The 8,302-nt window shown below is 35.7% G+C and overlaps 1 pseudogene; it reads right to left on the bottom strand.

Annotated features, from left to right (window-relative positions):
- Positions 1–2,366: 2,366 nt before the first annotated feature.
- LOC143604027 (protein argonaute MEL1-like) lies at positions 2,367–8,029 on the bottom strand (annotated as a pseudogene).
- Between the last annotated feature and the right edge of the window lie 273 nt (positions 8,030–8,302).

The raw sequence follows: 8,302 nt of genomic DNA, 5'->3' as shown, positions 1-8,302 counted from the left end.
GAGATGAACCAAGTTGATATTCTTTTAAAAAACTTATTTTGGTCATAACTAATATCATTCAGAACCCATATTAAGTTATTTACCGGAGCCTGTTCTGACCCGAACGATCGAACCAATCTGATTTTTTTTAAAATGACCCGTTTTGACCCAAACTCCTTTTGCGTAAAACACATATTGACACAGGCCCGTCCTGATCCGTGACCAATACTATGTTTTATTTATAACAAGGTTGTCATTTGGATCGTGTAAACGAGTTTTGCTTATTGGGTTGTATTCCTCAGTTTTTTGTTGTTGAAACCTCAAGCGGATACCGACAGAAATATGTTTCAGTTAATTGGTATTCGGGGTGTTCGGATGTAAACGGTTCGGTTTTAATCAGTAATCAGATTATGTGTTTGGGCTTATACGGGTTGCATAATTGGACAAAACTGAAATTGTGTTTTTGTAATACAACAAAAAACAACCTTCTAATGCTACCCTCTCAACAAGTGCAAACATCACCAGCCATCTTTTGTAGCTTTTCAACGTTCATCTGTCAATAATACAAAAAAATATGTCAATATATTTTGATACATATATTTGAAAACTACATCAATATGCACATATTAAGAGAGTTGGTTACTTTCTATTGATAAAGTTGGTAATAAAAAAACAAATGTGGAAAAAAAAACATGGTTCAGTTAACTCCATTTTTTAATATGATGCCAAGCTCGAGCCGAGCTTTGACTCATTTAAGGTACTACATGAGATTGAGCCGAGCTTACGCATAAGTATGATAAAAATAACTAAAAACTTATATAAAATAATTATTAATTATTATATTAGCTGAGCTCGAGCTTGAAAAAACAACTCATGAACCGACCTCAAGCTTTACAAAAATAGCTCGAAACGACCCAAGATCAAGCTCAAGCTCTTGTAAGTCAAGACGAGCCGAGCTCGAGTCTAGTTGAGCTTGTGCTCGCCTCGTTTACACCACTACTCTCATCGGTTTTACTAATTAGTTACCACAGATTGTTAAACCACATATATATAACATCAATTGACAGCTAAAAGAAATAACTGAATATAAAGAAAGACATGCCTCAAATATAGTTTTTTGATGATCAAGTTCTTTGTCCAGATCATTGATAGCCAGATTATAACCCTGCATCGATGAAGACTGGTTAGTTGGGTGGACCTATCGAATCAATCCCAATTAAACCATGGTCTACCAGGTCAAGCTCACACAAAGATGCATATAAAACAAAACCCTAGAATACATACCCTAACAATAATCATGAACTTCAAAGGGTAAAGAAGCTTGTAACCACATTTATATATTTTAATTCAGAACTGTGACTAAAATGTAACAACTGAGAGGAATGCTTACTTGTGCACAATGTTTCCAATAGTGTGATCTTCTCAGTAGTGAATGAAGCTGCATATAAATCAGACAAACCACAATTTCAAACCTCAAATCGATCCCATTCTATGAACTCGTAGAGCTTCAAACCTTAATTAAATTCCTTGTGAAATAGAAAGAAGCTTAAAATTATTAGTGTTTATGCATCAAATGATAAGACTGATTTACAAAAGGCTCTTGGTTATCATCTAGCTGCTTCATGTCATGGTGTGCAAAGGTTGATCAAACATATCTCTCTCACACATATGCGTATTAAGCGATCATACACCAATTGTTTTCTACATGTAATCCGGCAGGCTTATACGGAATTCTTACGAAGAAATTCTACCAGTTTTGCAGGTTCGATTTTCACAAAATTATGTGAATTAGGATTTTCACACTTTTTAACCTTTTGAAATGCAAGTGCAGTTGTATTTCCCCAAAACACGAAGCTGTGGAAATGTATTTTAGCAATCGAATTTTGGTGGAGACGCACCAGCACCACTACATGAAAATGAAATTTGCAAACGAGATGGCTTCAAACTGTTATTGGATAATTAAAATTTATTTTGGGATGAACCACTGCTTATATTGTATGCATTTTTATGTTCCCACAATTACTCCTTTTTTTTATTAAAAAAAATAATTCAACTTTGGGGATATGTTTGTTCAAACGATATACCTACTAAATGAATTGCAAATAAAACAAGTCTGCCTAGCTTTAGTTGGGACTTGTCCAGTCCACCAAACAAGAAACAGTTTATAGTTAAAAAGAAAAATCAAGAAGCACCTTATTTACATCTACATGCCACTACATCCAAAACCAAAAAAAAAAAAACACCAAAAGTCAACATTCATGCCACAACCCCATAAGTCAATATCTCCAAAACACACCCAGGCCACCTCAGCAGTAAAACATCACTCTCTTTACACGGTCATGTATGTCCGGTCCGGGAGTGGGCTCACTTTTCTTGTTGCACGTGAATCACCATCTGATAGATAGCTGTGCATCTTCCATGTATGAACGCGCTCGGAAAGCAGCCACGTGTGCAAGGGGGAACTACAAAATACGGGTTCATATAATCGTACAACTTAAATGATGAAAAACAAAAATACAAAGCGTACCTATATATAGAGACACATCGAGTGCACCTCACGTACCTGAAATTAGTTGAAATGATAAAGCAAGGAAACTATAATATTCGTTTTAGAGTTGGTTGGTTGGTTGATTGAAATACGTGTAGCAAAGAGACTTGGTTAGCATCTGCAAACCGGTCATCTGCAGTGAACTCGTTCTCATCATACAGAACACGATAATGCCGTCGGCCGACTAGTCCCCTGCAAATCAAATCAGACATGTAAAAAACGTAAAGAACTTCAAAATAGTTGACAACAGGCATTCATACATGCTAAAGTGAATTAAAAAGCATTTTACCTGAATTGACTACACAGATAGAAGTCAAATTCAGTTGGGTGACAAATCTTTGTGTCCACAGCGGTTCCTGCTAATCTAATCCACATAAAAATAATTAGAAGATATTACAAACCGGAAATTTTAAAAAAGGTTAAAAATAACAGACCAGGAAGTACGTTGCCACTCTTGTCGGTAGAGTTCCTATCACCATGCTTATTCGGCAAGAAACGAGTATGACGCCTCTTTCGCAACACAATAAACGTGATAGGTGGCATATAATTCTCCTCCAGTGAAACACAAATGCCTGAAAAACCACCACCATGTTTTAAAGACCATAAATTTTATATATTATATAGAAACAGAAAACGTAATAAACCTAACTTATGAATGCTAGCTGTCCACTTCACTCAGTAAAACCTCGTTAAATTGTCCCACCGTCTCTGTAAATTAATTAGAAATATTAGTGATTATTGTTTAGTGAGTAATTTTAAAAATAACAAAAGACATGACTTCTCATACCTGTAGAAAATTATACGGTGTGGTTTGTGCCCGTTGACCTCTTGAAAGATATCAAAAGCGCTCTGCAAAAGCAAGACGTAAAAATGGAAAATCAATAATCTTTATAAAAGCGGTTAAACGTTACCTAATCAACCCTCCAGCACTATTGCCCCGTTTGTGGTACAGATCTTGTATAATCTCCTGCCTACGCGGTTGTGCAGATACCAAAGCTTCATACTTTGTCACCTGGGGCCAATCCACTGAGGCAACCACCTACAACTCTACAAGTAAAAAAACAGCAAAACACAAAGTTCTAAATACATCCTTAAAGAGCAAGAGATAGCAACTTACAGCAGCAATTGAAGGACTAGAATCATCTCCCAGTGATGGATGAGTGACATCAGCACCAAAGATTATGGTTTTCGGTCAGTTACATAAAAGAGTCTACCCTTAAGAGATGCAGACAAAACACTGTTCCTTCTACCTAAAACTATTCAAAAAAGTTATGAATACTAGTTAACAGATAAAAAACCCCTGTATTAATTTTTTTGTCCTTTAAAAGTAGATAATATGGATCATGATCTTTAAAAGTTCAATTTCACTCTATGTCCTTTAAATGACAAAGCGTTTCGCTTTAAGGGCTTTTAAGAGTTTTGAAGACAGAGAGTGAAAGTGAAATTCTTAAAGGACCCGATCCATAAATTGGATATGTTTAAAGGACAAAATTGTTAGTCTAAAAAAATGTTAAAAGCATATTAAATAATGCCTTAGCGTTAATCTTCATGGAAACATTCACGAAGTACTGCTTGCTAAGCTTCGGTACATTATCCGGCATGCAGCACTGAGAAACGATACCAAGCTCGGTTTCACACAATCGTTTAATTATCTTCTCCCTGCAAAAACGATTACATTATTAAAACCCGTAGAAGCATAATTTGTAATTAATACATGTGGGTTGTCATTAAACTGAAATACCATAGGTTCCTTTAGCTTCGGGAAAGGATCACAAGCAGCAATTGCAGTTGTCTACCACATGCAACTCCTGCTAGTTGGGCCCCACACCGAGCCTTAATATAAACTAAAGCTTTTCAATATCGTGTGGTGGGGCAGATACCATTGGAATCAGAGGTTTAGGATTAAAAGCCTTCAAAAAAGTATTAAAATGTTTAAAAGTATTGCTCTTATATTAGCATTGTGACATGAAAAAAAGATACAGAAATACATACATTCCCTTGTTTTGACACATCAGAACAAGTTCATTGCAAAAACGCATCACCGCATCTTCCCTTTGCATTGAAAATTTAGCAATCGCCCAATAAGTTCCTATGCCTCCATTAATCATTTTCTACAAACAAAAAAATGTCAAATACTGATTATCTACATATTCATATTATGATTAGTGAAAGAAAACGAATAGCAACTTACCAAGTCTTCCATGCTCCATTGACCAACAAGCGGTTTTACTTCTGAAGAACCATAGTATTGGAGCTGAAGAACATAATAATAAAAACCAATGTTATTACAATTTTTTTATAAAGAAGGGTTACAAGTGTGAACTTACTGTTGGTGGAGGAAACATGCATGCACCAATAGATGTGAGTTCTTTTCTCACTCGCATGCCAAACCTCTGATGGCAAATATGTCGGTTTTGCATCTGTGCCTGCTTGAATTGCAGGAAGCATAGGGTAACGAAGATTAATGTTGTACCTATCACTGAAGTACTGAACAACAGGGATCCAGTTTCATCAGAAAAACTGACATAAGTAAATAAAGAAAAATATTAGTCTAAAGATAAACACAAAATATTAAACGAACTGTTTGCATCTTTAGGTGGTTTAGATAAACTACAAGTGTTTGTAGGTAGTTGAACAGGTTGTAAGTGTTTGAAGAAAGTAGTCCATTCGTGTTGGAAACAGATCTACAAATACTTGCAATTCCGTTAACCACCTACAAACACTTAAGTCTCTTCTAAACCACCAAAAAAAAAACAAAAAAATCATCACCAACCGCACAAAAGAAAAAACAATTTACTACTTATATGCCTAATTGAACTTTCACGATTGAATCTTATTTTAAGCCTAACTTAACGTAGGATGAATATCAAATAGTAAGACCAACAATAAATAAAATTATTATTCCAACTCACGTTAGCTGGCTAATTGGCTGAACCGTTATTATTCCAACTCACCTCATGTAATTTTCACGGTGGACTTCCACCCTAAGACCACCAAGAGCTCTTTCCACCTGAAATTTCCAATTACCATAATGTCAACTATGAAGTTTTGTTCATAGTTTTAGTGAAAATCTTAATGATTAGTGAATACCTTGATTTGTTCTTGGTCTGTAAGTGGTCTGGCTGAATCTTTGTTAAGAAACTCTCCAATAAAATCAGAAACTAACATTGGTTCATAGAAGGCCCTAGCCAACATATCTAGAAAAGAAAAATAGAAATTCAGAATTGATAGCAACAAAAGCATAATTAACACAAATACAAAGCACAACCAGTAATAAACATATACCTATGTTTAATGATAAACCCATCTGCGTTGGTTTTAGCCTTTGGTAAAACCCTTTCCAAAACTCAACGCCGTCACCAAGCACACCATGGCCAACTCTGAAGCCCGGTACAGAAAACTAAGTTCTTGAATTTGGTCTTTCCATTGACCTCGGGAGATATTCATGCCACCTAATACCAAAATTAAAATAACATAGAACAAAGTTCATTGTAATCCATATATGCATTATCCCCTAGCTACACCTCGTAGGCATTAAAAACAATGTATGTAAACAAATGAAAACCCTACTACCCTAGCTGGAATCAAGTAAAAACTTGAACCATCCTCAATGACTAAACGCAGGATAAATTCATAGTTATCAAATGCGCTACAGGCATTCAAGGTGCATAGGCCTCACGAGGGCCTAGGTGCAAGGACAGAGGGGGGAAAAACAAATTTCAAAGATACCAAAGATTATCCAATACAAAAGGTTCAAAACCCCAAAATTATCCAAAACCAAAAGTTCAAAACCCCAAACTATCCAAAACCAAAACGTTAAAAAGTTTTTATAACCATATTGTTCAACCTTATAAAAGAGCAGTTTGTTCAACCTTATACAGCTATGAATGTTCATCTATTTCACCTTCTGCTTGGCAAAACATAATTGAGCACATATTTTCTATAATGCAAGTTATCTAGTAGTAGTAATTCAGCTTCAAGTATTGCCAGATAATAAGCAAATGAACTTTATAACTGTCTGCTCACTGCATAAAATTTTCTCAATTTGGAAAATCATTTAACGAACTTATTAAATTCAGTAGAGAAAAACAACAAAGAATAAGAAAACGAAACCTTTACGTCTTTTCTGTTTAGCTTAAAGTACAAAAATTTTGTTTTGCATGTCAGAGCCATCAATTAATTGACATATCCACCAGATAATCTTCAGGTTTTCCATAAAGTCCAAACAACTATAACCATAAATACCACCTAACAAAATGCCCTTGTTGTCTATGTTTTAATGGTAGCAGTTGCATAGCAATAATTCATAAAAACAAGTATGGTTACCACTTACCGCCAGACAATTGCAGAAAAAGTTAACCACTAGTACTTGTCCTATCATTGCAACCTAACAATTGTAATTACAATAATAGAAATATTTTTCTATTTTTCTCTTTGTATTCCAAGAAACTAGAATGATTAAAGTTTGGATTAGGGGTGTGCATGAAACTGAAAAAATTGATCCAAAAATACCAAACCGAAAAGAAAAGAACCGAAACAAAAACCGACTGTCAGTTTAGTTTCATGTTTTTTTTTGTAAAAACTGAACTTATGGTTCGGTTTTGATTTTGCATGTAATAAAAAGCCAAACATAGCCGACTTTAAAGATTTACATTTTCTATTGTCTTATTTGAAGCAATTTATAAGAGTTTAATAAATATGTAACTCAAACAGTAGCGAAGCTTGGACGAGTTCGTCAGGGGGGGGGGGCTCAAAATATATTTAAAAAACCATAAACGAGGGGGGCCGGGCTCAAATTTTGGGCCAAAAACGGGTAAATTTACACAACGCATACAAATTTCCGAACGAAAAATGGTCAATTTACACTACTGCGCAAAAAAACAGGGGGAGCCCAGGCCCTAAAGAAGCTTCGCCCATGAACTCAAATAATTTAGCCCACATGTATAAATGTATAATAATCAATTAGTATTAACAAAATGATTTAGGCTCAAATTCATTTTATTTTTTTTTGCCAAATATTTTATTTTAGCCCAAACTTTCAAGCTCAAATGGCTAAAACTGAAACCGAACCCTAACAGAAAACCTAGAAACCGAAAAACAGAAGCCGAACGGTTTTCAAAAATTCAAAAACCAAAGTTTGGTTCCTGGTTTGGTTTTAACCCCTAATTTGGATTCAATCTAGCTACATTGTATGTTAAACAGTGGTTTTATTTGTATGAATCAACATGAGTGAAGAGTTTGCAATTGGAGTAAGATAATAAAAAATATTGTGCATACCTTCAAATGTATCTCCCCAAATGGTTTCCATTGTTTTGATCCAAATCGATTGTGACTGCTGCCATTACTGCACTTCATCAGGTACCTAATCGACTCGTCTCTGATGACCTTAAACCCTTCCTCTCTCCCCGGACTGAGCACGATCTTCTGGTCCATGAGTTTTGTAGTAAGACAACAACACTCCATCCTCCAATGTAAACCATCTTGATCTCCAGCCTTTACCATAGTTCACCCATTTATACAGAATCCCAGCCACAACACCACCACCATTTCCACTGAAAATCACCGTTTCAAACCCGAAGAATCCTTTTCCCTCGCTTCAATCTCGCAATCCTCGATTTCATGAATGCAGTACCAACAGACGTAACGTGTGCCGAAAAAGCTGCCGGTCTCACACTCCTCGCATAACTCTCAAACCCTAACTGACACTCGAGGACTGACGTTTCTCAACTCCAGACAATGGCGAACCAGTCCGATCCTTCTCAATCGACACCACCG

Source organism: Bidens hawaiensis, unplaced genomic scaffold, assembly GCF_021521415.1.
Source record: "Bidens hawaiensis isolate Kalapana, Puna unplaced genomic scaffold, B.hawaiensis_p1.1 tig00063747_1, whole genome shotgun sequence".
Taxonomy (NCBI): Eukaryota; Viridiplantae; Streptophyta; class Magnoliopsida; order Asterales; family Asteraceae; genus Bidens; species Bidens hawaiensis.
The sequence above is the reverse complement of the archived record's forward strand: the minus strand, read 5'-3'. Positions and strand labels throughout refer to the sequence as shown.